The sequence below is a fragment of the Anopheles maculipalpis genome, chromosome 2RL (assembly GCF_943734695.1).
Source record: "Anopheles maculipalpis chromosome 2RL, idAnoMacuDA_375_x, whole genome shotgun sequence".
Lineage (NCBI taxonomy): Eukaryota > Metazoa > Arthropoda > Insecta > Diptera > Culicidae > Anopheles > Anopheles maculipalpis.
Window position 1 is genome coordinate 19443509 of NC_064871.1, and position 27272 is coordinate 19470780.

A 27272-nucleotide genomic window follows, 5' to 3' on the forward strand; every position below is an offset into this window, starting at 1 on the left:
CTTCTGGTCTTTATCGCAAACTACGTGCCCCTCAATGTGTTCATCAGATATCTTTGCTGCAACAGGGCAAATGAAAAGATCTCCAAAGTTGTGCTCAAGGTGTCGATCGAGTAGTGGGCTGATTTGGGTTACGTTTATCCATGTCCTCACCCTGATCGCAGCAAATGTGTGTGTGTGTCAACATTTTTTTGTCGACTCGGCGCTTGTTTTGTGCCCAGACGCAGACGGAACTAGTGTCTGCAAAGCGGAGAGTTGGAACGGTTGTCAACGAGTTGTCGCATAAAAACCTGGACAGAGTAGATAAGATTTCGATTGGAAATGGTCAACCATCGGTGCGTCGGTGCAATCGGGCGCATGTTCAAACAATGCCATTAAATCTTAGCCCAATCGAACGTTCACTTCCCGAGAAATGGGCAAGCCTCCGCGGATCGAGCTGCTTGCATTGGACAGGGCAGGTAAAATCCTTCGCGACGGAGGCACAATACCTTCTGTAAGGGGCCGTGAAGCCACCGGCATACATCGGACGGTCCGCAGAGTGACAGTAATTGCGTGAGCGCTCGCAATGAAGTCATTTCCATTTGAAGCACGTGCTCGGAAGTTCCGCTCGATCCTTGCTGCCTTTTGCCAAGTGTTACTTTCGTTCACGGATTATTCGTTTTGTGTGTCCGTCTGCAGTCTGCAGATGTTGAGAGGTGCGAAAGTAATGGAATCATAAAGGAATGCAGAATGCTGCAGTCCACAGTTGGGAAGGAATCTCTCTTTTGCGAATGTCTCGTCGATGGCTGCACAGGATGACATCGAATGTTTGGGGCGATCTTGTGTCAAACGATTTGACGTAATTGATGATTAGCGAAGCGTAAAAAGCACAACGTGCAGATACGCAGATGAGAAAAAGTTGTTCGCTGTTTGCGGTATCGGTGATTGGATTGCTTATCTCGCAAATCCATTGCGTGAAATAATGATATTTGGTGGTTTTTATTGAGCGTACAAGCGTACATTGACGCTGATAAGGGATGAAGTTTATGAAAAGAGTGATAAGATGTGGTTGTGGATTGTAAGATATGGGATTTGTTGAGTGTCGCATCCATTATCATCTGGAATGTATTTATCAAGATAAAGTACTAAAATTCGAGGTAAACATGTTCATCGCTATTTGTTTTTTATTGAGTAATAACGGCCGATGTTCAACACTAGACTTGTACAAAATTGGTATTTGCAGCGTTGTCAAAAGTCCTCGACTGAAAAAATAATCTGAGATTAAAATACACATGCTATTAAAAGCTCAGCCTAACAAGATGTCAGTAACCAAGTACCTCAGCTGATGATCTTGATAACAATTTTTTGGAAAATAAAGTCTTTGCCTAAATTGTTCATTTTGCAGTTCGCCGCTTTGGTTGCGCTTTACAGGTATGATTCATTCGCCATAAAAACCTCCCAACAGTCGTGACCTTCACAATGTGAGGGGTCATAAAATTATTTACTTTTGGATTTAAAACCCACTCCTTAATAAAAAAAACGGCGATCATACGCCTGTTGGCGCCTCACCAATAACAAAGAATTCACAGCTCTTCCGGAGCTTGCAGTCTCAGGAGCATTCTCTCCCTCTATCTCTAAATAAGGAGTTGTTTTATAGTGCGATTTAGTAGTTGCTGATAAGAGTCAGAGAGTCACTGTATGAGCGTCCACTTGTCGCACAGCAGATCTACCGATAGCTGCTACCGGATGAGTAAGCGCACCCTCTGATGCGTAATTAGCACGGCTAACCTATAAACGAAGCATCCGAGCCTCTTCAGTCGGCTGCTTGATGCCTGCTTAAGCGCTCGACGTCAAGCCTTCGGAGGCAGCAACATTGGCTAAGGCTCTCCTGCAGCACGAAACAGGAAAATCACGCACTCTTCCTCTACCGCACGGCTCCCTCCTTCCTTTGCTTTCTGTATTTCTTCGTTCGCCCATTTACAGAGCCTTTGAAGTACTATTGCGCTGTTCGCCGGTCGAGCACCTCGTTGAATGTTTGATGTTTGTAACACGCAAACGAAGAGTTACCGGTCGGTACCAAGCAAGTGCCAGTGGCAGAGGATGTGTTTTCTTAGCCGATGAGCACTGGTTTGGGGCGTACGGTTTGTGAGGCTGTGTTTACCCTTTCTCCTTTCTTTCGAGTGGCAAAATTATTCGGTACTTGAAGCTACACGTCCTGTGTGTGTGTGTGTGTGTTTGGAGCCTTTTTTGTGTAGCTCCACACTTCTCTCTGCCCGTTTTGTTTGAAGCGCGGCGCACATGCGGCAAACTGTTGTCGATCTTTGGTCGAGATTTGAATGGCGAAAGGGTCGTTTCATTCATGTTGCTGTGATGTTGCGTGACGGACTGGCAAATGCTTGACCGGGGCCGTTTTGCATTCGTTGACATTTGCTAAGTGCAAGCGGTGGTTGCTTTTGCTATATTGTTGAGCGTGCTCGTTAGAGGGATCTTTGAGCGAGAATCTCTTTCGTGCAGCATTCGACCGGAACGTAATGTTAAAGCCTCGTAGGCGCAGTAATAATCCACCAAGGATTGTTTTAAAACGCTACGCTCAAGCTTGATTTCAACTGATCATGCTAAAAACATGTTATTACATCGTTAATTAAGTTATGCTAAATTTGATGCGCGGTCCACTTACTGCTCATGGGAATTGGACTTAATAACTTAATTATATTATCAACCCAACCAGGTTGGGTTGGTCGTTCAAAAGGTCGTAAGGAGACCATGGGCACAATTTAATAAAGACATAAAACCACAATTCCAAGAATGATCCAACGATTAGCAAAATGCTATCAAACCTCCCTTAGCCATATCACTAAAAAAAAAAAACATTTATTTGAGTCAGTACCATTGTGGATCACATAAAAAGAGCGAGTGATTATTGAATTGAATATTGAGCCCATCCCACCAAGTTCAGCAGAAAAATAATTTTCATTCTGTTTACTCATGGCGCCATCAGTAAACCAGCAAGCAACAAAACTGCCCTCCACAAAGGATCGGTGCGGAAGGGTACGCTATCATTTCACTCCACCTAACGAAATGCCCGCCGGTTGTGTGCAGTCACATTTTTGTAAGCGTTATTTAAGCGGAAAATTATAATGAATTTTCTCCGATCGGCTTGCGCATAATATCATATCATTTGTTTGTGTTGGGGTGCCTTAAAAGGGGAAATGATCACCAGCCGAGGGACGTGATGGTGAGGGGAGGGGGGGGGGGACGCCGGGTAATTCGTTTGATCACAGCCCGTTCATTATGCAACGAGGTATGTAATTTAGTCAACGCACTGGAACCTGGCGGGTCCTGGCCGGTCGCTTGTTTCGTGCTGGCCAGGGGAATCAACCAGTTTGTTTGATAACGCTGCCATCGGTGCTGCTGAAGATTGGTAAGCTTTTGGGGGAGAAACAGAGAAACGAGGTACGGAGACGGATGACGGCTGTTACTGTCCGACTTATCATTAAGCAAAAGGGGAGCAAAAGTGCCGAACGAACGATCGGTAACGGACGGTAATGATTGTCATTATCCGAAGGTAGTTCATCACGGACAGGTTGACAGACGGTTGGGCACTAGGTATACGGGCGCAGGATGCGCTAATCGAATGCTTGTATCAATCGATGGCATCGATACGAGACGGTCAGCAGGAGAGGCGAAGTAATGGCTAAAGTGTCAGCTTATTGATGTATCGTGGGACAATTGGCTGTGAGCAGTGCTTATAATGTTTCGCTCGTAGATTTTGTTGTAGCTAGTTGACTGTACAAACAGTGTTGTTGTTTGAGTATAATCTAGGATAAGATTACAATATTCTACAGTAGAAACTTTAAGATCACATAATATTCTTAAGAGTCTTAAACTTTAAGTTAATCCTTAAGAACGGTCTGGCATTCACAGTTATAATTTGTATCTGCAAACATTCGCATAGTATTGTTACTTGTATTTTTTTAAAATCTCTTTAGCTGTAGTTATTTTTCTTCTTATTATCCTTTTTATTTTAGTAATTTAAACTCTTCATTGAATGAAAAATATTGCGAGCTAAAATTGTCGCAATTTTCCTTAAATGTATTAATGAATCCCATATATAGAATAACTTAAAAATTCCTTATTACCAACCTCATGATATACATACTGTCTAACCATTTCGTGTAGATTGTTTGAAGAGCATAAATATCGAGTATTTCTCTTCATCTGAAGAGGTATGATCGTTACGACGTTAAGCTGTTAAGAAGAAATAGTGGAAATTTTCAAATTAATAGTGGAATATTACAAGCTTCTTGTTGCACTTTGCTTTCAGAATAAGTATGAAGAGAAGCTTGTTGAAGAAGAAGAAGAAGAAGAAGTATCGCAACTTAACTAAGCATTTTTATAATCTACTGTAGAATTTCTGTTGAGCTCTCCTGTTAGAATGGCAAAATAAAAATAAAAATGCCTTCTACACTAATACTTCATTTTACTGGCCTTCGCTTACTATACTGCCTCGTTTGCTTTCTTATCAAATAGAAAGACGTTCAACTGGGATGTTGTTAAAGGAAAATTTAAAGTATCAATATGAAGAAATGTGCCAACAGTTTTGAGTAGAACATTACCTCTTTACGCTCTCTGCTTGAAAAAGTGCTTTAAAAATGATTCAATTTTGTATGAAAGCTCTTAGTTTGATCGATAATTGCACGTACAATGGAAAGGCATCTCGTATCGATTTAATTTCACCTTGCCGTAGTTGCCTTCCATAGTATAACGGCAACAACAGGCCATCCCTGTCCCCGAACGGTACCGCAACCAAGAGGATGTCAGGCGGATTTATGTTCCATTTGCGAGGCTCAATTAACATGCTCATGCTCATGAACTTCATCCAATGCTCTTGCTTGCGCCATCACAACAGCATGTATCCTTGCAACGAACTAGTTGAACTTTCGTTCGGTTCTTCCGGACTTCCCCTTCCGAACGATTTCCATCCCCGATTCGGCTGAGCCATCCTGTTACTAGACAACAACATGGCCACCGTAATTTCACTTCATCCGGTGCACCCCGGATCATGCCCGGTACTTTGCTTCACGCCGGTGAAGTTTTGTTTGTGTGCATTATGCTTCAGTACGGTTTTGTACGCTTTCAGAAGATGCTTGGTTTGGGTCGGCAGGCAGAGATGATGGTGCGGCACTACGATCCGGTGGTTCGCCCGTCCATGTTCGTGCGGGCTTGGTGCAAAAAAAAAAAAGAGGCGAAAACAAAAATTAAAGATATATCCCCATCGCCTACGCGAACGTGTACGCGCAGCGCACACCATCGTCCGTCCTCTAGCACTTCAGGCAGTCCTTGATGTCACGTATGGTTTCTCCGGTTGTTTGCTTCGTTCCGCAAACTCATCTCCCCCACCGGCGCTGCTTCATCTGTTTGGTTCGGGGCTTCGGATTTATGAATGAAATCTTGACTCACTCGCTAGGCTGAAGCCAGCGCCTTCTTCTCTAGCCTTCCCATCTGCCAGACCGTAGCGAAACAGTGTTTCGGCTTGTTGGCTTGAAACGAGACAACGATGACTAAAACCGTGTTTGAATGAATGTGTACGTGTATGTGAGCAAATGTGGCTTTTAAACGTTGCTGGAGTTGGTGTTATTTTTGTTGAGCAGAGAGCACAGGCTTTATGAATGAATTGAACATAAGTGAGTTAGTTGGTACGTAGCATAGCTAAAGCTATGTTTCATTAAGTAGATCATAGGTTTAATTGCATACCAGCTTTTTTGTTTCCTAATGCATTGATCTACCAACGCTATTATAGCATTTTAGACCCTCATGAAACATCCCTGTAATTCTCTATAATATCCCTTCGAAAATAGCGCATTATTACGATTATTGGATTTATATGACAAAAACCGCAACGTCCACAGACCTTCCATTTCTGATTGCACTACCATGGCTCATGTTTGTGTGAGTGTGCTTTTTCATTTTTAATCCTCCTCACCCCACAGCCACCAACACGATCGCACCCGGCGACCCGTTTTGGGGTCGCATTCAACCGGAGCCTGCGTTGTGTAGAGATAATTTCATTCATAAAACGAAGCCGTTTGTTGGGCCCGGATCGAAGCGTGAAGCGTGTAGGAGCGTTGGAGACATTGAAGAACCAGTTCCTTAAGCCATGTCAGTCCCTAAACATGGTAGGATAAGGTACGGGACGATGGCAGATCGGAGTGTTTCGGAGCTTTGGTCGCGTTGGGGGAAAGCACGTTAGTCGACGGATTATGTTGCACAGTCCACAGGGGTGACGTTGCCAGTACGGAGTGTGTGGCAGATTTGGCTTTTTTTTATTAATGAACTTACAGGTCGTACGAACGATCTCTGGGCTGTTTTGCATTTGCACAGGCAGAGAATTTGTTTCGGTAAATAAAAAAAAATAGGAACCAAAGCCGTTCCTTTTTACACTTGACGACCTCGTGTGCCGCTCGTTAAGAGTGTTCGATTTACTCTAAATCTTATTACCGTCGAGTGCTTTTGATGTGTAAAAGGTTTGTGCGAACGTCATCGTGCTCGTGATGATGGTGCAACAATTGAGGACGCGCTAGGCAAGGCGACCAAGGTTTACGGCTTGCTTACTTGTATAGTTGTAAAAATCCTTTGGACCATAAAATTACCAATTTCAATTTTTAAGGGTACAAAGTCATCAAACTGTTTTTTTTCTTTGCACCCAAAATTACACACGTTTGCATTAATTTATTTGCTACATAAAGCTCGAAAAACTTGTTAATATCCGATTTACTACCATTGTCGTGTCATTCAAAACATTTCAATATGTTCATAAAGCGCTTTAAAAACCGTTAAAAGTGAGAGTTTGAGTGTTTTACTGATACTCTTCGAACACTACATCCTGACATTGGTGAGCTTAAGTGGCATTTTAAAATCACTGCCAGATGGACCAGTTTCCACCAGCTGTCGATGACATTTCGACACAGGCTGTAAATGCTTCAAGCATAGAATTTGCACCAGAAATCACCACTTCGACGGTTTCACTCTGCAACTTCCCGCAACGCAATCGCGGGCGCAGTTTTATGATCTTGTTTAGTCACGATGGTGTGGCTTTTTTATGGTCCGTACCTCGTTGCCGGGTTTGTACAAGTGCTGTTAAGGATGCCCAACATTTAAAAGGGTAGTTTTACAGAGAGGAAGAAAAGAAGCGAAAAAAAACGTACCAGATACTACTCTTAATGGAAAGAAACACTTCATACGGTTTGAATTGATTTCCATTTTCATTCGCCCACCGACCGCACGCACGCGGGTTTGGTTAAAATATTTTCCGACATTTTATTAGCTCGTGTTGCGCTCGTTTAAAGAGCGTTTGATTCAAGACCAACACAATGCTGCAAATGGCTGCGGAATGGTTCGGTTTTGGGTTAAAAATGTATTATTCGATTCGAATGATTTACTGGTCTCTAGTGGGACGGCCCTTTTCTCGCATGCCAGACGTCGGCAAAAACAAATTTGCATTCACCACAAAAGGGAAATTCTAATATTGAAGGTGTCAAATGACTTTAAAACGCCCCTTTTGTTCGTCTGGTATGTTGAAGAGGTTTTACTGAAGGGATTTTGCTCAGGCAGTCGAATATGCAATTACGGAAGGTATACCATAAAAGTTAAAATATTTCAAGTACGTTTGAAGTTCGTTTAAAATTCCAACTAATCACTATACGCAAGATCTAGCAGGGAAAGAGATGGGATCAAACGTCCCAGCAATGGCTTGCTTAGGTGTGCTATCAAAGTAAAGCATTTTCCTAGCATTCTATCACGCATGTAAAATCGATTCGTTTGAGTCAAGGGCTCCACTAAAGGTTCCAAAACATTTCCCCATCAATTTATGTCAATCGTTGCGTTCCTGTTCGGTGCTCCGAGACTCTTCGTTTTTGCCGCCCTCTAACGCACATCGCGACTCACGTCGCTCCGTTCACGTCGAGTTTCGTTAATTCAATTCAATTTTATGACGGCAATAATGCAGTGATGCCACCGATGCAACTCTGCTCCGTAGATCTCATCCAGCAATACTGAGGCAATTGCGGTTTTAATTTAAACACATTGTCTCACAAGGGAGACACACGTTTGCTGGAAGAAACCCTGAAGCCTAGAGGCACTGCTGTACGGTTTCGTTTTGGTTCGTCTCCATTTCCGTTAGATTTTCCCCGAGGATGTTTTATCGTCGATTGGCTATCCATGGGCCCACTTTCAGACGGCGACTTCGGTGACGATGTACATCGAATCGGAGACACCCGCCGGTAATTGGATAATGCTCGGGTGGCTCGTTTATTAAACTCGATAATTGTGCTTTTTCATCCTGGAACCTCCGTGCAACCGGGCCCTCAGCCCGGGCCGACTCTTGGCTGATTCGATCTGTTCTGGAGGAACGCTGCTGCTGCCCTGTATATGACAGATGAAGACAAAAGCGATAGCCGTTGCGTATTGTCGGGCAAGCGCATAAGTGCATCGAATCGCAAACGGCTTAAGCGAATGTTAAAGGATCCGGATCCAGTCTCAAGATTGCTTTGAAATCACAACCACTGACGGTGATCGTCACCTCGCATTGTCCGGACGAGAAAAGGGTTCTGTCTTGCTATGCATGTGTGTGTGTGTTGTCATCTTCGTTTCTGCTGCCGGTTTGGCATCGTACTGCGAGCGCAGTTTAAGTCCGACGGAAATGTTTAAGAAATGACAGTGCTTTACGTTTGCAACGGAACAGCAACGGATAGGGAAAAAGGGCCGTCACTTGCCTACGGGGCACCAGGCAGACAGGACGGGGGAGCTTTTTGTGAAAGCTAGGGCAAAAGCCATAAACATGATTGGGAATTATAACGAGTATCACATCTTCATCATCATCAGCTTCGGTTTGCTCGGTTGCAGCAACGTGCAACACTGTGCCGAAGGGGGTTTTGTAGTCCGTGCTAGACGATTCTTATGTCCTTCGTTCTGGCGTTCGGTAAGTAAACCGTGGCGTACCGCCGGGTGGAAGATAAAAGGCTCGCCATCGGAACAACTTTGCTGGCGGGTGACCATTTTTTGCTATTTATCTCCGTTTCGCGCTTTAATGTGATTTACTTGCAGGGGCAGGAATTAATTAACTCGATGCAATCTCGTGAGCTGCGGTGCGGTACGATGACGGGTGTGTTGTCTCGATCATCCTCAGGCGCTTCCGTTGCGTGTCCTAGTGAGAATCTAGAAATCTGATCCGCCGGTTAGCTAGGTGCTTTAAGGACAGGGGAAAGTTCGCCCGTCGCTCAGATCGTATCGTTTCGCGATTAAATGGGTAATGATGTATGAAAACTGTAAATTTGCGCACGATATGATCGTGAAAGAATCTTCGTAATTAATCAGTTCTAGTTAATAGCAACGTAGGTGTTTGCTTTATGTGAACTAAAATCAATTTAAAATATTACTCAAATAATACGAATCCTAAGCATTCAATCAAACCACGATCATTTAAAAAAAAATCGTCATTTACATTAAGTCTTAAACAACATCTAAACACCGATCTGACTAATCGTTTGCGCTTGCATAATAAGCGTGGGTGAATTTTAATTGATGCCTTTCGGAAGCCTTCTACCAAGCCAGCTAGAGGAACTCGATTGCTCATCGACCGGTTCTACGAAGCGACACACGGAGATTGTTGCGACGACAGACAAACGCCACCGGAAGCACGACTTTAATTTCGACGCGTTGCGCCGTGTCACAGGGGCGATGGGGCGATTAATTTTGAGGCTAGATCTCAACACTTGACAGCTGGTTGGCGCTCTACGCCGTTTTGTTTGACTCATCTTCAGTGGCTCCATTTGCGGCCGTTGAGTAATCCGGTTTTCGCAGTAAGACCGAGCTGTTAGACGTGTGCCTAAAACTGGCGAGTTTTTGAAGGATCGTTGAGTTTTGTGAGTTGCGCGTTGTCGTTAGCGTTGCTTTGCTTTGAAAAAGGGTCTCGTGTGTACGTCTTGCCCAAGTGTTTTATGCGGAACAGTCCGTTTGCAGAGATTTATGAACACCATCGTTCATAATCGTTAATCATTAGAAAAAAAACGCTTTTAAAATCGTTCACTCTGCTAGAGTGTGGATGACTTCATGTTCTATTTCTCGCGGGTGTGTGTGTTTTCCTTTTACTTCTTCATTTTGGAGGATTCTGGAGCTGAATTTCTAAGATGTACTGTGTAGGGATATATTTTTCATTTACTTCCAGAGCATTCATCGTGGTGAATCGGTACCCAACGGGAAGTTTCACCAAAGATGGTCAGTCAAAGTAACGATTAAGCTGCGGGAAATCGCTGTTTTTCGCATACACACAAACACATTAAAATATAAACACGACATAGAGATGTACGACCCCGGATAGGGTTCGCTGTTAGCTCTTTCCGGGTGGTCACAGGAATCTTGGCTAACGGCTTGCGCCATCCTCAACGCAACAAACAGATGATTGACGGCACGCGCACATACGCCCACCAGCATTTTCGGCGAGGGACGCACACAGCATGCGCCTCTGACTCGCTGTACCGTCCGGAAGAAGCTGCGTCTACGCAACAACGTCTTTGCCCCATTCATTGATTCCCGTTCGTGGCCGTTTCGCGGTTCTTGGAGGAATTGTAGGTTTTTTTTCTCTTCTGTTTCTGGAATCATTTTAAAAGCACCTCAACAATAACAGCAGCGGTTAAGGTGACGATGGTCACACTGGTCACAGCGAAAACCGACGACCCACTGCATCGTCAGACAGCGACAGTACACGCCAGCGACTGCGCGTATCGAATCCAATTTGGGCGGAAAGTGTGTTTTAATTGGATCCATAATTTAATGTGTCCACGGCTCGCCGAAGATTGTCGTCTGTTCTGCTTCTATTCCCCCCCCGCCCCCCTTGCTCATTTCACCACATGCTTCAGGGTGCATCATTTGCTTCACGATGGTATCAAGGCTTTAGAAAGCATTCCGTGATCATCGATTGAGCATCGATCGTTTATTTTTTACCCCTTCATTCCCATTCTGTGGTTCGAATATTCGAATTCGATACAGCATGACGAATCGCTGAAATGTCCTGCGGCAACAGCTCCACCAACAGTAGCCGGACACTTTATTACGCGTGGCCGCGAAAAAGAAGCGGCCCGACGGTGTTACGGCACTGATGATGCTAATTTTATCCCGAAACCGTTGATGGCGTGGTCGTAAGACCGATGTCTGCAACGAACGAATGGTTATTTTGTTTTACAGCGTGACCCTCAGCGTGTACTTTTCACACTGCATGCACCTCACTGCACCGCGGTGCTTTCTTCCATGGGATCTGCTGTCCAAAAATGGTACAATACACACTCACCCCTCTTCACGCTGGTGCTATCGAGGGCGTTTATTGCTGCCTACGCCACACAACGCCACAACGAGTGCCGCTGCAGTGCCAAAAGTGACAGCTTAGCAGTGCAGTGCAGTTTTGGGGGGATGAGCTTTTTGCTTGCCTTTTTTTTGTCTCTCTCGCTCTCCATGCACCCAGATTTATCACCCAGATTTTAAATGGTGAACGGGGTGCTTTAAAACTGCTGCGGTGCTGACCAATCGTGTAGAGCTTTTGGGGTAAGGGGGGGGGGGGACCGTTATGGTAAGAAAATTAATTATAACAATATCGTTTTATTACTTTTGACAGCTTCAGCCTGCAGGGATGAAAAAGAAGTCATTGAGGATGGTGGTTGCTTTTGAAGGATTTTGGGTAAGTTTGTCCTCATGCGACGGAGAAAAAATCTTACAGTCCACCCGGTGTGCAAATATAGTGGATGCACTGATGTCCACTTTTATGAGTGGACATAAATAGATCGCAAACTGGGCCGGTACGCGTGGCGCGTGGGCTGCAGCAAACCATCTGTGAGTGATCTGACCACCGCAGACATTGTAGTATATGTGTTTGTGTGTGTGTATGTGCATGCGTAAGGAACACTGGTTAACAGAGCCAGTTTTTGGTGCAACATTTATCTACCAGCGTCAGTCTTATGGCACACAGAGGAAGCTGTAGTGGCTGCAGTGCAAAAGCCGTCTTCAAAAACCCGGAAGAAGGAGGAGCTTCCTTCAAGGTAGACATAATAATAATTTTTTGACACACCTTTATTGTGTTTCTCAACACCCAACCCACCGCAATGTGTGCGTGTGTGCAACTCTACACGATACACACCGTTGGCAAACATTTGTCGTCGGCCGTTGATATCTGCGCCAATGCAGAACGTAACGCCACGAACAGTGTGCTGTTGCTGCTCGAGGTACTGGTTGGTGGTAGGTTTTTCTTTTGGTTCTGTGATTTGATATTCACAATTCCATTGTACACGCTCACCCTCCCCACAGGGGGGGTTTCGCTCGTATTGTGTGTGGCAGTCGCAAGCAAACAACGAAGGAAAAGAAGGATGTGGCCACGGCACGACGCCCTGAACGCGATGTGAGATGTGTGGAGACGCGACTGGAACAGTCGTTGTTGTATATTTATCACTCACTTGCAGGCGCGCGAACGAAGCAACAAACTAAATGGCAGACTCGAACGACTTTCGTTATCGTTGTAATATTCATGATCATGAATATTATCTGAGACGGTTCAACAGTTCAGTGCATATCGTTTGATCGAAAATGACAATGTTCAACCTTGAGGGTTGTGTTGTTTGTGATTGTGTTTCCCCCTTTTGGGGGTATGTTTCGGTTTGAATGTTTCTCCCTCCCCCACATCCGCCACCACTCCTATCGAACCATCTTTTAATGGAGCATTAAATAAGTGCTCAAGGTGAAAAACAATCCTTTCGCGCATGGTAAGTACGACCGAAGAGAACATGTTTAGCAAAAAATGTTGTGTTGGAAAATTTAACTCGCACGAGATTCGCCATTTTAAACTCTATTTTATCATTGGGTATAAAGATACAAAAAATACGATCGCGCTTTGAATACACGGTGCAACTCCTAATGTGCACAACAATTCAATTCACCCGATCAACCCCTTTTCGTTGATGGATCGCCGCACCAGCTCTTTCACGCCTTTCATGAATGAACCGAGCAACCCATTCACGCGGGACAAGCTTGACTTGCAAAAAACGTCCAAAGCAAAGCGTGGCCGTAAAGTGGCCTGCCGAAGCGATGCAAAAGCCCGTGTCGAAACAATTTTTTCCTTCAATTACTGTCAAACAATGTTAGAACCAATATGGTAAATGAGGCATGCAAATGGGAAACCAAACAACAAATCGACCCTAACGAGAACAACCGATTACGCTGTTGAGGTTTCGTTAAGATGCTGGTCAGTGGACAGGCAGAAGCCACATCGATCCGGGTTTGCAGAATTTAGACTTTTTGACAAGGAGCGTGACAGGATTGACTGTTTCATGTCGAAACGAAACGATCGTACCGAGCATTACTCCCTCTGTGTCAGTAGGCAGCATTAGGTAGCATGATTAATGAAGTGGCTTGATTGCGAAGTGACTGTTATTTTCGGTCGGTCGCTGTTTTTCCGCTGCGGATCGGATAGGTGTGCAAAAAGGACAGTCATCCGATTCGAAACCGCGGGTTCGTCGCTTATGATTGAAGTCGTTTGATTTGAACAGTTTTTAATGGTTTGACGATTATCCCGGCGCGTTTTTTTTTCGCGCCCCTTGTTTCTGGTGTCTGTGTGTTTGTGAACCTTTACGGCTTGCCACTGTGATTGCACTATGGTACCGCTGTCTTATGTTTACCATCGCATGAGTGTCGCATTCGTATTCGTCGATCACGAAGCATACGGTTCGTGCGCTAATAACATAAATAAACGACCGGAAATGACACGTTCTGCTTGGAGCCTGGTCTTTCGGGCTCGTGGAAACGATGGGAATCAAACAAGGAAATAGCATCAGGTTGGGGTACATGGTAGACAGGAGTAGAAAGAAAAAGATGGAGTAAAGGTTCGTTCTTTCATCGTTACTGAATTTACGACTGAATCCCAATAGTTGCGAGTGAGTGTACCGTGTACCGTACCGATACCGTGTGTATCAGTATGGAAGTTTTTGCATCGTAAAGATTTATTGCAATTATATGCAAGCAGAAGGACAATTAACTTTTTCTCTCGAGCTTTGACAAGCACGTTACACTAAAGCACTAGTGAAGTCAGGTTTATTGTAACTACAAGAGGCATGGGATTGATTTTTAGTTTTTGTTTTGTTCAAGTAATTCGTTTGTTTGCAATCCGTTTGAAGTGATTCAGTTAATGAAATGCACAACCAATAGATGAAGCAATGCAAATAGGCCGGGACCTGAACGAATGTATCGATTTTAATTTGCATAAACCGATGAAATCATAGCAATTTCCGCACGCGGTAAAAGTAGAACAGTAGTATCATGTCAGTATCTGCTTCATATGTTTGTTAGAAACATGCCTCCTGATTTTTATAGCACTTAAAAAAAAGTAACTGAACCGAGATAGGTTTTTGTCATACGCCAGTCATAAATTCATTTTATTGGCATATAAAGTAAATTAGTTATCATTATGACAGTTGTTACTGCTGCTATAAACAGCACTGCGCTCCCTCTGATTTTACATGACGAGAATGCCCCGCTTGAGGCTTCCGCGAAAGCTCATAAAACAAAGACACAGCCCCCTTTCTTTACGTTTCTCACGTAAATTAACATACGTTAAATCCCCGGGAAGCGCAACAAGCACTGCACTGGACATAACCTCGTTTTCGAAGGCATCGTGTGCGCACTCGAACTGGCGACAGTAAGTCGTACAAATGGCCCTAAGGAGACGACGATCATGCAACATGCGTTTGGCAGGGAGTGTGGCCACCGTTAGCATTGATACTCTCACGGCACGATACTCTATACACACGTGTGTCATTCAAAAAAAGTTTCCCATGACGTCGGCAGCCAGACAGCTATGATGATAACCTCCTTCTCCCCCTAAGTCTCTCTTTTCTCACCCGTTCTTTCGTTAACTAAGTAGCTTCATTTTACACCCCAAATTTGAGCAAAGACTGGGCGTGCATTTAATGTCCAAAAAAAAAAAACTGACCAAAAAGCGTAACCAATTCACTAACGCTTCAAGCATGGCTGAGTCCCTGGAAGCCGTTTGGGAGAATACGCTCGAATACGCAGCATCCCCTTCGGTGCATCCGGACCGATCGTCGGACGGGGCAGAAACGGTAGCATGTGAAGTACCGGCAGGATGTGCGGGTTTTTCGGGCACCCGGAAAACAAGAACTGAAGGGGAAAATAAACAAAATTTAAAATCTTTAACCACCATTGCGCAGAATGACCCTCACGGGCTTACCACTCAAACCTGTGCCAGCGGGCAAAACAAAAAGAAACACGGTGTACTTGAATAAATCGAGTATAGAAAGACCGCACCATTCAATCAACTCGAAACGTCTGTAAGTGGTAGCCGCACAAAACCAGAACAAGGACGGAAGTTGAAACGGTCGCTTTTGGGATGGAAAACAGTGAGCGTGGATGAAAGGTTTTTAAGAAAAAGAACTGTTATTGTTAACAATTTTTCAACCAGTTTACACAATCTTTTGGTTGTGAATATTTTACTTCCTGTTGTACGATGGATGAAGCTGCTTTGCTTAAGTTTTCTATGTGTTTTGGACATTTTTAAATTAACAGTTCTTCGATCGTGAAGCTTTAAGCACGTCTGTTTCTTTTATTGCAAAACTGAAAAATAATAGCTCTCAAGCTGAAAATTAAAATGCATTTTAAAATCTCTGTTCAACCAGATTAACAATATCACCTTCTTTGCTACCACGAACCATCTTCATCTGCCAGTTAACTGGCAGGTTAATTTACATTCTCCCGATGAACCGTTCCCGGACGAAAGAAAGGTATCATCCCATAGCCGTACTCTGCATGGGCTGGCAGGCGCATCTTGAAGCTCCTTCACCATCGTCAACCATTCCCTGGTCGGTGGCCCGGTAGGGTGACCGGTTGAAGCGTTTAACTTTAAATTATGCGCACATGAGTAATTTCGAAATTTATTGGTATAATTTAAATTTTCAATTGTTCTATGGATGGCCATTAATCATTGTCAATTGCATCATTAGAAGCTGGCGCTGGACAGGTTTTAACGCCGCTCAGCACGACGAAGACGACAACGACGACGAGTTCGCGATCGACGGCTGACGATTATGGCTGTGAGCTTTTGGTGATGCACTGTCCCGGGTGAAGCACACACTCGTCGTGCACGTCGGAGTTGCGTTTCACGTTTCGGCTGTTCGATGTCAAGCGTTCCTGACCTCTGACTGATGAGTCTTAAACGATATCGGTCGCCGATCGTGGGGCTCACTGGACGCCATGAAGCAGGCCGATTAGTGGTATGGATTTTGTGTGTCTGTGTGTAGCAAACAGAAACGGCAGTGCAGGGTCTTTGTTTTTAGTTTTCGGAGGTTCACCGTAGAGATCTCTCGAAGAGAAGGCTACACTTCAAGCCACTGTTTCGAATTGTGGGACTCTACACTTGAGATGGACTGTCGCGACTCCTGTGCTTGAAAAAAAAAATAAACGAAGCTTCGCGAGAGGGCGTGTGAACTCTTCATTTCCTTTGTTTCGCGTTCCGTTCCACTCGGTCGAGCACGTTCATTGCAGTCGCAAATCACCGATACACCGGTTGGGTGATGATTTCCGATGTCAAGTGGAAACCGTTCCGAAAATTGATTATGGTAATATTATGTGGGAAAGGGAACACCGAACTGGTGGATCAGAAGCGAACCGGCGTTGATGAAGCGTAAAAGCACGTCCTGCTCCTTACGCATGGTCGCGTACGCGGCTTGAAATCGATCCTCTCGAGCGAAGACAATGTGCAAACCGACGGAACCTTGACACTTGCTCGCTGCGCACTTTGTGCGGTTGAAATGAAGAATTTTCATACAAAAGGCTTATGTATGTGTGTTGCAAAAGAAGAAAGACAAAAAAAAAACACGCCATGCGCCGCATCGAAACACTCGCAAAAGGTTCTGTCATTACACCGTTTTTGCTCCCTTCCTAATGAGGCGCACGGTCGGACCGGATCGGATGTCTTCAGCGGCGGCAAATTAAATGTTGTAAAACACGCTTGTCTACAGCACACTTAGGCATGCAGCAGACCCGGGCTGAGTGTGAGTGCACTTGTTGCTTGGCCACGTAAGAACAAGTTCGAGGTGTAGCAATGATTAAGCCCCGGTTTGCTTGATGGTTGGGCAGGTGGTTTTAGAGCTCTCCATTTGCGAATCCCGCGAACTGAAGGGCAATTTTACGTACCAGGTATCAAGTTTATGTGCGAAATTATGACCGTTCCGATCGACGTTCATCGACGATGTTTGCTGTTGTCCGTTGGTTTTGTCAACCGAAACACCACTTCACCATTGTCCTTATAAGGTGGAGATCGTGCAAGCGCCCGAGTGTCGGCCGTATCGTGAAGAGGGAGGATTCATGTGCTACGGCTGATATCCGATGGCTAGTCAAACGTTAACCAGGCACTAGGAGTGGCAGAAGGAGTGGCCTATTAGATGTAATTCGAGCTTGCGTATGTAGACAAATAAGGACATGGCGTCAGTAAATTGATCGCCACTTTATAATACCGTGCAGGTACAGGCTGCGAGGCTTCCTTCATTAAATGTTGGGGAATGAGATGTAAATGCTCGAATGCTTACGTCAAGCTTCAATATTTTGTCTTCAACTACTCCATTTATTTAATGAAGAATGTCCTTAATGGGACAAACAAAAAGGAGGAAATTTGTTGAGGTACTTAAGTTGTCGTCAAATTACAGTTTAGCTATAACTCGTCATTGATTTTTTTGGAAAAAATGGAAAAAAAAATTATTAATCCTGAAGTCCTAAGTTACAATGCATATTTTAAGCGATTTAATTACCATTAATTTTCTTATTTTATTTTCTTTAAAGTCATTAGACAGTAACTTGATGACTAGTTACGCGTAGACGCTAAGTAAAATGTGAAGATTTGAACTATTGCTTCAAATTTAAGCTTTTCATCGTTTCAATCCTCTTCTTAAAATGCTTCACCTTCGTTTTCTGTGTTTGAACTGATATTTCTCCGAAGATAAATCAACGCACATCGAATGTGTTTTCTTCCTTTCGTATATTTCTTGTATTTTCATTGCACCATCGAAAGCATAAATCCGTACTACAAACGGCCCTTACCGTACGATGCAACGGTGAAGCTGTACAGGACCAATCGGTAGAATCGCTTACCCACTGCCATGGATCGAATTGAGGTTATATTGTCTCTACACGTTTTTTTCCTCCCCGCGCGATATGAGGTTATGTTTTTAGCCCGCTCTCTGCACACCGCAGTATTCCAAACGGATCGTCGAGGTCGTGACCCGGGCTGGATGAGTGCGCTACCGGACGGACATTATTTTACGAGAAAATATTGTCAATGCCGTCAAGGTTGGGATTTTATTTATTTATACATTTGCATAATTATGTACATTATCGGGCTGCCATTTTCGATTTCGGGCCTTGCTCCTGCCGCCGGACCGTACGGTTAAAGTGGACCGTCCCGAAGTGTTGAAAGTTATTGAGCGGTTCTCGGACATCATGAACCTCGACCAGACTACCTGGTCGGAGTTTTTGTTTTGCAATTGAATTATTTTTTCTCGATTCGCAGTCCGACGTAACTGTTTGCACGCTTTGCACTGTGTTTTGTAAACCATCCCGTCCGGATAAGGTTCCGATCAGGGTTTGGGCAGCAGCTCTCCCTCTCTCTCTCCTTATTGCACACTAAAGCATCTGTCCGGAGCGTACCCGAAAAGATCGCTTTCCTAAGAAGATGTCCGCAAGAAATCTGCATCTCCAAACGGGACACACAACGTACAACGTACAGACATACGGTGGGCGTCTCGGACGGGGACCTTTGCACCGAACCACTGTAGTATGTTCTGTCCGGGCGGTCCGAAGATGGTAAAGAATGGTGCAGATGCATTATATGCTAGCCAGCAGCAAATACACTCGCGCATACGTCTATTGACTGTTGGCTTGTTGTAAAAAATGATGTTTTATCACGATTTCAATTCCGCGAAAGCTAATTGATAATTGCACGTTTGACAAATTGAGCCGAAGCCTCTATTGACTTTTAAGTAAGCGAATGTTTTGATGGGTTCGATCGGCGAGGAATCCAGCCATCGAAATGCATCTATGTCTCTACCGATGCACTAACAAACCGTGGCTACGTCCCATCCTGATGCGGGCTGGTACCTGACCATGCTGGATGGAGCCCATTTGGTAGAGGCCAATGTTTGCATAGCGCATTGAGTTATGATGCTCTAACCATGCATACCGTGCATCCGATGGTCACCGTGCGAAGGGACCGGAAGAGTACGGAGAAAAAGGGCAAAGCTAGCAAAACTGATTGGACTGGGTAGAGAAGGTGGTGAGCATAGTTTTTAACATAACTGCCACGGTGGACGTAGCTTTCTTCGCACAAACCTCGACAAAAAGGGCATAATAAAAAGGGTCACTTGTTCCGTGTTTCAGGTCGAATAGGTTTTGTGAATGTCGATATAGTTTTGCATATTTTATATGCCCAGGTACCATCGGCGTGCCTCGGTACACGTCCGCCGGGCCGGGTCGAGGGAGATAAATGGTATGATACATCTTGCGGGCATGATTTGAAATGATGGAGCCGTAGAGATGTTGTTTTGGGATGTTAACAAATGGCAAAGATCAATCGTAAGAGAATTGAAAATAAATTATTCTAGCAAACCCGCGGAAACGGTTGTCGCGTGTTCGTTGTTTGTGGGTTTGTTATTCGTTTGCTGATGCCGTAAGTAAATTGAAGGTGAACGTATTTTCTATTCAAATTGATTAAGGTTTGGCGTGTACCAGTTACAGATTTAATGTTCTTAATAATTGCTCAAAATTTTACCAACTATACTACACTGTGAAGAAAAAAATCCCTCAAATGCCAAACGAGCATAAATAAATGAAGTTGCTCGTCCAAGACGGACGTCCATATGTGACTCTCCCTTTGCGCAAGATTCCACTGTCATGTTCTGGGGCCCCGGGGCGATCCATCGTGAAGGTAATCTGTCAAAACTAAAGAGGAAGAAAATAACCGTCCGAAACACATGCATGTTGCATGTCCCGTGGACCCGGGACACCTCTGGCCGCCATCGGGCGAAAAGGACTCCCAAGCGGTACTTCCCTTGTACGGGGTATTGTGTGCTTGAATTATTTATTTATGCCCCACACTCGATGCTCTTTCCACGAGAATCACTTTATTAGCGTGCACTTTGGCTTCGCATGCGGATCGTCCGTTCTTGAGTACGACGAAACAAACCTCACAGGCGCTCCTTGCGTTAGGCGCTTCACCCGCGTCTTTTTGGAGGTAGGCTGAGACGGTGCGCAACAATGGATGCGGTCAAACGGTCATCATCATCATCCTCGTATGCCGGCCCGGCTTCCCGGCAAGCCATCCTTTTTTAGGGTCTCCCCATACTGACGAAAAATGGCTTCGCACATGGGCGCAACGGTACGGTACGGCCCTGTGGATAAGTCATAATTCACCCAAACACCGCACCTTGGCATGGCGGCGGCGCTGAGACACAGTCACGGTACGCAAGATCGCGCAAGATCGGCACAATCGGAGGGGAATCGCGTCTTCTGGCACGGTTTGCGCACCGATCGCTGTCTCGTGCGCGCCAGCATCACATCGATCCACTTTTCGCCCGGAGCCATGAAATCGGAATCGGATATGACATATGACCTTACCCTTCGCTGGAGGGAGAATCGTTTTGCCAAACGATGAGTACCGCCGCCCGGGGAATACAGAGAGGGTGTTGCGTGCAGATCGTACCCATATACGAGCTTGCGAAAATACATCCACCCGCAACTTGGGCACGAGACCGTGAAGTGATTTTTCAATATCACACAGCATACGGGAAAGGGTGTGTAGGATGGGAAGCAATTTAAGGAAAATGATCCCCATAAGCATCAGGTTGGGTTGAGGAGTATGGTAGAGGCAAATGGTTCTAATGTGAAGACGATCGAAACACTATGGGCATTAGATGGTGCATAAGTTTAAACAGGCATGAGACTTTGTGTTAATTCGAATTCTTAACAGTAGTTTGAAAAATTAAGCATGGGTTCTTACAAACTAGATATAACTTCACTTTATACATTACAGTTTATTGCACATTTTCCGTCCTCAGAAATAATTTAAAAACTAGCATTTTGTCCTGCTCATGGAATATAATTCGCAGCGATAATCGTTGCATTCAGATTTTATGCACTAAACGTTCAACGATAGCAAGATCCAGCGAATAACTCCGACCGATCGTAGCGCACTCGCACTGCAAGATCATATGTGTAATTATATAACATTTATTTTTCGCGCATTATCCTTCCCCCATACTCGCCTGCTGGCCAAGAGCTGTGCCAGTGCTTTCGTTCTTTGTTTGCTCATCAATCCATCATGATCATTTGATACGCGAAACGTGCTCCGTAGTGCTGGAAGAAGAGCAACATTTTAAAGGGAAAGTAGTATTATTCACCCAAACCCTTTTTACACAATTACCGTCAAACTCATGCACGGTAACGGAAACATGTTCTGACCCTATTAACCGCTGCCAGACCGAAGCCGTCGCGAGTCGTTCATAATTTGGCGCACGGCGTTGGGGTGGTGTACCTAAGCAAACACCAGCTCGTTAACGCCAGTTTTTTTTTTTTTTTTCGTTATATGTGTTAGGACTGAGGAAATCTGGTCCGATGCGCTTTTTGTCCGTGCTGGGTGGATATTTTACGACTAAAAAAAAATAAATAAAACACATTAAGGGAGTGTTTTACTGTGCTGGAGAATATTAGCGAAACATATCGCCCAGTGGTTAGGAGCACGATTTGCTTGGACACGATTTTGAAGGATGAAGCGTGTGAAAAGGCGTGAAATTAGATTAACTCCTTTCGGAAAGCAAACAAACCATTAGCTAGAAATAATAACCGAGAACCGAGTAAAAAGGAGGTAGGCTACAGGCCGGAAAGGTCTATTGCAATTGTTTGCGGTGTGCAAATAAACGCAGATTTTACATAATTAATGGTTGAGTGATGAAATTTGGGATGCATTCTTGGTTCTTTTTGGCTCTTGTTGCTAAGTAAAAGTGTGGGAAAATGTGCTAATTCATGCCGGAGAAGGCGTTTTTTAGGCTTTGTTTAATTTTAGGTTTTGCTTTATAGATAGCAAAATTATAATGAGAAATATCCCGCAAAGTAAATACCAAACAGTGTAGAAACGATTTGTAAGGAAAAGAAGAGCTCGACAAGGAGGCATATAAATAAATAAAAGCGACAAATGATTGCCAGCCGCATCATAGCATCGTAAACGTTTGCTAGGAACACATCAAACGAAATGCTTTCCACTGAAACTATGCTCCATAGTTGGTTCCATTGCTTCGCGGCAGGGCACACCCATGTAGCGATGCTTTTTTTTTGCCACGAAAAAGGCACACCGAGGTCTGTAGCCAAGCCATTATATCAACCGGAAATTGTTGTCAAATCAAATTACAATATTTTATGTCTGATATTTCTCGTTCGTTTCGTTCGACTGTAGAACACGAAACAAAGCTCGTACACACCGAGAATTGTTGATACTGTTGAGGATGACGGTGATGATGATGATGATGATGATGATGATGATGACGGGAATAAATGGGACGCGCAGCGTGCGAATGAAATAAAATTTTCAAAGAGCAATAGGCACAACACAGCGACGTCAAAACGTACAAATAAAAAATGGAGGAAAATATGTGTGAACAAAAGTCACAATATTCACCGTCTCCGTATCATATCGAGAGCGAGCGAACCATGGCCAGAACGCTACGCGCTCGCTTGCTGTTGTGTGACTGGTGAATTATTAATGATTTCTTCCATCCCTCTAGCTGCAAGCTGTTCGGCAGCATCCGAAATTGGCAACGTACCGGTTCGTCGCTTGCTACCACCGAGCGAGAATGTGTTGAGTCTTTCGTTTCCCGGTTCGATGAGTCAGCGGGATCGGACTACGGTATTGCCCAACCTATCTTGATCGATCGTCAGTCGATCAGACGCTATCTACCGTTCATCTTGCACCGGGTGTCTCGAGTCCATTACCGTGCGTACTATCCGATCGCGATCATTAAGATCTTCAACACTCCGAACGCTGATTTTGAATGCGATCCTTGCGATCCTACTGTCTACGTTCCGGCTACCCAATACTGAAGGCGGGGCGTGGCAGACAGTGGCTTCCTGTTTGCAAGCTACGGAAGGCGGAAGGTTCCAGACCAAGTTATTTGCTAGCACTGTAGCTGCATCGTTCAATATAGCCAAGAATGCAGCACTGAAAGCTGCGAAGTAATGCTGCCAATTAGCGTGCATGTTGGTATTATGGGTACGTAACTAAATTTTCCCGGTTACGATCACCTACCATTATTAAGCCATTTGTATTCATGCTGCAGTTGATGCAGCATTTTGCAAGCAATCAAACTGATTGCATCGGGATGAGATCTTTATCGCAAAACACCTCTTGCCCTCTCTATCTCGATTTCTTGCCCAGCATCATACGGGAGGGTGTGAACGCGATTTGACGTGCTTTCCGATCGCCCTAAAGATCTTGTTTCGGGATCGATTAGCGCACGCAGCTGCGTTTGCGGGATAAAGATCTTAAAACGCTCATTAGGAAATCAATCAATCAATTATCGCAATTATGATATTTCAACAACGGTCTCGAATGAATAATTACCAGGTCCAGGTCTTACCGGGCCCGCGTTGGCAAGCTACCAACCCGAATGCTTTCCGTGTCTCGTTGGAAAAAAATTCAAACATATTTTTAGGACCGTGAAAGGGTTCGTCCGTTCTGTTGATGAGAGCGTACTCTAATGGACTTGTTTCGAGCGAGCTCGTCAATTCCCACACCCTTACTGCTTGCCACGATGTGTTGTTTCAAGTGTGTGCCAGTGTGTATCTCTGCCCCCCGGGTACAGGGAGCAAGGGAAAGAAAGAACATCAATCTATCCATCGGTGGATTTTGACGGTTTCTACTTAGGAATGGAAGGATTTCTGTTTTCCGAAACCGTCCTACAGGTAAACGGATCAGGCAAAATTCTACTAGCGAAAGCGAGATGATACACACTATCGTTTTGGGGGTTGAGATGATAGCTTAAATACATACGTGAGATGAAACACGATAGGAGTAGCCGAAAGCGTGAGCCAGCTAACACCCTCGACACGAGGCACGGAGCATAACGAGCAGGAAAGGTTCTGGGGGATAGGATTGCCCATTGCCAACTTCTGAATCGATCACCTGCTGGCTAGAAGAGGGATTAGATCATGGGGGAGGGGTGTCTGGGCTGGTATTCTGGGTTCCTCCAAGCCGACCACGCTAATTAGCGTACCGTGGTGGATCGCTTTGAAAGGCATCAATCATCGTTTTAGGCGGTAAACGGAGAAACTACCGAACCGTTGCGAACGAAAGAGTGAGATTGTTTGGCCCCATGGCTACATTTAGGCAACCCCCTCCTCCCGCCTCCCTCTACGACAAGTCTCAAGGTGGTTTCTGGTGGCTGAGATTTGTGGTGTCTTGTTGGGCAGCGGGTTGTGCTGTTCGATGAAAAATTTTAATTAATTTCTACCGGTACCGGTGCCTTGTTTTTCACGACACCAGGCGCGCCCCCAAGGCGGACCAAGGAGGTACCTGTCATACGGGCTCAAATCGGGAACCGGATTACATGCTGGACAAGGGCATTAGAAAGCGTTATCTGATTTGTGCATAATTTTACACAGCCCATACACGCCCGTGCCCGGATGGCATGGATTAGTGAGCGGTGGTGGAGCGTAAACTGACACCGCGATTTAGAGCAAATTCAATCTTCAGCTGGAGAGACGCATGTACCTGTTGGTATGCAATTAGTCTTGAAGGGATAGTTGGTAAATTGGTAATGGATTTTGCGTTGAAATTGAAGAATCATCAAGGTTATGTGATCATTATAGATTTCCGAAAAAAACTCCGGTAGTTCAAATGTACATTTTTAAGTTGTGTAATTTGACACAGTCTTCCATGTTACAACAGATCTCTCATACTGCCAACACTATCAGCGTAAAATTATAATAAAGGCAGCCGTTTGTGAGGTACGGAATGCGAAGAATGCTCCCAATCCTTCTTGCAAGAGTCCGACGTCAGTTTGATTCCTCACCAAGTATGTGTGAACCGGGAGCCAAACATAGTATTCTAATCTACTCGCAATCAGGCCCGGGTTTGGAACTCGGCACAATAAATCATCCCTCACTCTCCTCGCACTGCCGACATACAAACCACGGCTGGCAATAAATTTAGTCTGCACTGTTTGGTTGTCCCTCGCCCGAGAGTCAACGGTACCATGGACGGTAGGTTCCGGATCTCGGCGTCACCAACAGCTGATGTAGCTACTGGCAGTGTGAGATAAACCACGACCACAGGCTCATCTCTACTGCTGTACCGGTGTGCTTCATTTTCAACGAATCGCGATTGAGTCCCGATTGGAGCGTTGCATTCATTAATATGCACCGGTTAATGACGGTCCGGCGGTACACAAATGACAACTTTGTAGCTGCGTGTGTAAATCTATCAACCTGTCAATATTCATAACGAACTGTTCAATCTTTTCGGGGCTATCCTTACGCTCCAGATGACACTTTTATCCCTGCACTGGAGACACTGCGCAACGAATAGGTTGCTGTTACTTCCACCTTCTGGTCGGTCGCACAGCAAAAGATTGATTACCAAATGCCTCGGAGAAATGGAGGATGGAAAACAAATTTCAAATCCAACTTCACATCGATTGGAGTGTCACAGGCCGGTCGCAAGAGATGCTCAGTCAGACACAGACAGGGCAGAAATGAACTGTTGCCAGAGTTGTAACCCGTTGAGATGCATCTCTTAGTGCTTATCTGGCCGTAGGCTATACAGAATCGTGTATGCATTCGCTTTCAGCTTTCTGCCGTACACTCGCTTCACTGCTGCTTGGATTTGTCTTAATTCCTGTGCCTGCACGCCTCCCGCACAAAACCGTCGACGTGCGCTTCGGATGTCAATTACTTTTCATTTCGTGGACACGTGGACACACCGGGACGCTTAACGGTGGATCCTGCCGTATCACTGCCGAGGGCAACGCGAGGTGAAAAACGGGTGGATGTGTTAAAATTTGTCCCTCGGGCGACACTTGTGATGCGGATCGTTTCGAACTGGTTTTCGGTGCACATGGGATGTAAATAAAGCGAACGCGAGGAAAAGCTGGAACAGATACGTGAACGAGCATCATAAAACGGTGACACTTAAAAGCTTATTACGATGCGTGCGCGTGCTGTCGAGCGGGATGTAATTTCCTGGTATTATTGAATATTGTAGCTAATAAAAGTTGTGGATATTTTTTTTTTTGGAGCATCATTTGTAACGTGCAGAAATCGGGAGCATATGATTGTTCGGTTGTGCATTAATGGTAACTAAATTGAAACAAATAAAATAGAAGAAGACATAAAGTGTGTATCTGGAGAAGACATTAACATCTGAAGCATGTCTTTGTTTTTAAATCACTCAGCTTAAGATCCTTTTTTAGTTTGATTAAATGTAACACTCCAGAATGGTTCGTAGAATTGATGAATTCTAAAGATAACAGCAAGCATAATACCGAACGGAATAGTAAAATTGGATCACACCATTCATTCACAACGTGATGATACAAATGACGTCAGAATTGGCAGGATTATTCGTTCACTCGCTTACTATACACAACACCTACCAAGCTAGGACCGGGCTATAGTGAGGCCAATGACGCTGACATTTGCTATTAATACATAAACTCAATTACACAAATTACATTCCCGCATCGTAATGCTATTTGAATACCGCAACCGGTCTCCCAAATCTTCACCGGTGTCACGTTTGCCGGTTTCATGCGTTTATTTTTGGTTCCCGTGTTGGTCCAGAGCGAGAACCGTGGCTTAATCACTTCCCGGCGTTCGTCGTTTGTGCGTGCTCGTCAACCTGCTCCAGGACGATGAATGGTTTGTTTTCCACCCTTAGCTTGTGCCAATAATAAAAAAAGGACGTACAGGTACGGGTAAAAACGTGCCGATGTCCAGACCAACAGCAGACCGCACCGCATTATCCGGCACGAGTCCTTTTTTTACGCTCTCTCTCTCCCCTATGACGTCAATCGAGCACGCTACAAGCATCCGGTGTTGCTCGTGTGTAAGGACCTCGCTGCATCGTGCAACACGTTCCACCAAGCAGAACGATACGTGTGGCTAGGGCTGCTGATGGTGAGCACTTTGCAAAATTGCATCCTTTTGCGGTT

At 44.8% G+C, this 27272-nt stretch overlaps 1 protein-coding gene across 1 annotated transcript in view; it reads left to right on the plus strand.

The window, feature by feature from the left end:
* LOC126557567 (protein misato) overlaps window positions 1-27272 on the plus strand; it is a 235683-nt gene that overhangs the window by 48124 nt on the left and 160287 nt on the right. The gene's annotated exons all lie outside the window — the stretch shown is intronic.